Source organism: Schistocerca americana, unplaced genomic scaffold, assembly GCF_021461395.2.
Source record: "Schistocerca americana isolate TAMUIC-IGC-003095 unplaced genomic scaffold, iqSchAmer2.1 HiC_scaffold_962, whole genome shotgun sequence".
NCBI classification, from domain to species: domain Eukaryota; kingdom Metazoa; phylum Arthropoda; class Insecta; order Orthoptera; family Acrididae; genus Schistocerca; species Schistocerca americana.
The window spans coordinates 13,726-15,000 of NW_025726744.1; the positions used below are offsets into that span (position 1 = coordinate 13,726).

At 56.9% G+C, this 1,275-nt stretch overlaps 1 non-coding gene across 1 annotated transcript in view; it reads left to right on the forward strand.

Moving 5' to 3' along the window:
• The first annotated feature begins 458 nt into the window (after positions 1–458).
• The window catches only part of LOC124592913, a 1,910-nt gene continuing 1,093 nt past the window's right edge, over positions 459–1,275 (forward strand). The window contains exon 1 of the ribosomal RNA XR_006977671.1: positions 459–1,275. This exon is cut by the window's right edge and continues 1,093 nt beyond it. This is a non-coding gene — a ribosomal RNA (small subunit ribosomal RNA).

The following is a 1,275-nucleotide window of genomic DNA, read 5'->3' on the forward strand; positions in this document are numbered from 1 at the left end:
TCGCAGGTGGTTTGTATCGCAGCTGTGCGGACGTGTTGGCGCGTGCGCTGTGCTGGGAGAGTTCGCTTCGGCACCCAAGTGGGGCTTTTGTCCTTCTGTGGCGCTGGCGTTGGAGCTGCCGGCCACCGTAGGTGGCGCGTGTTGTCTCCCGCCGGCAATGCCACGACAGCACGCTCCCGGGCCTCTGTCGGCAGCGGCAAGCTCAGTTGGGAGCACGGGTGGTCGCACCTAAAGCGTCTACTCGCCAAACTCCGGGCGATTGCGCCTCTCTCGAACCCGACCAAGTACTTAGGACGGCGCTGCGCGCCGCCGGGACCTGAGAGGGTTTCGAGGTGTATTGTGCAGGGGAGCTCAGCCTCCTCCTGTTTGCAGAATAATTGAGCGGACGCTTGCGTGTTCGCGCGGGCCCCCGGGACACACTCCCGGGCGGCCGGCTGCTCAGCTCTAGTTGACGCAGCTCCCTGGTTGATCCTGCCAGTAGTCATATGCTTGTCTCAAAGATTAAGCCATGCATGTCTCAGTACAAGCCGCATTAAGGTGAAACCGCGAATGGCTCATTAAATCAGTTATGGTTCCTTAGATCGTACCCACGTTACTTGGATAACTGTGGTAATTCTAGAGCTAATACATGCAAACAGAGTCCCGACCAGAGATGGAAGGGACGCTTTTATTAGATCAAAACCAATCGGTCGGCTCGTCCGGTCCGTTTGCCTTGGTGACTCTGAATAACTTTGGGCTGATCGCACGGTCCTCGTACCGGCGACGCATCTTTCAAATGTCTGCCTTATCAACTGTCGATGGTAGGTTCTGCGCCTACCATGGTTGTAACGGGTAACGGGGAATCAGGGTTCGATTCCGGAGAGGGAGCCTGAGAAACGGCTACCACATCCAAGGAAGGCAGCAGGCGCGCAAATTACCCACTCCCGGCACGGGGAGGTAGTGACGAAAAATAACGATACGGGACTCATCCGAGGCCCCGTAATCGGAATGAGTACACTTTAAATCCTTTAACGAGTATCTATTGGAGGGCAAGTCTGGTGCCAGCAGCCGCGGTAATTCCAGCTCCAATAGCGTATATTAAAGTTGTTGCGGTTAAAAAGCTCGTAGTTGGATTTGTGTCCCACGCTGTTGGTTCACCGCCCGTCGGTGTTTAACTGGCATGTATCGTGGGACGTCCTGCCGGTGGGGCGAGCTGAAGGCGTGCGACGCGCCTCGTGCGTGCTCGTGCGTCCCGAGGCGGACCCCGTTGCAATCCTACCAGGGTGCTCTTGAGTG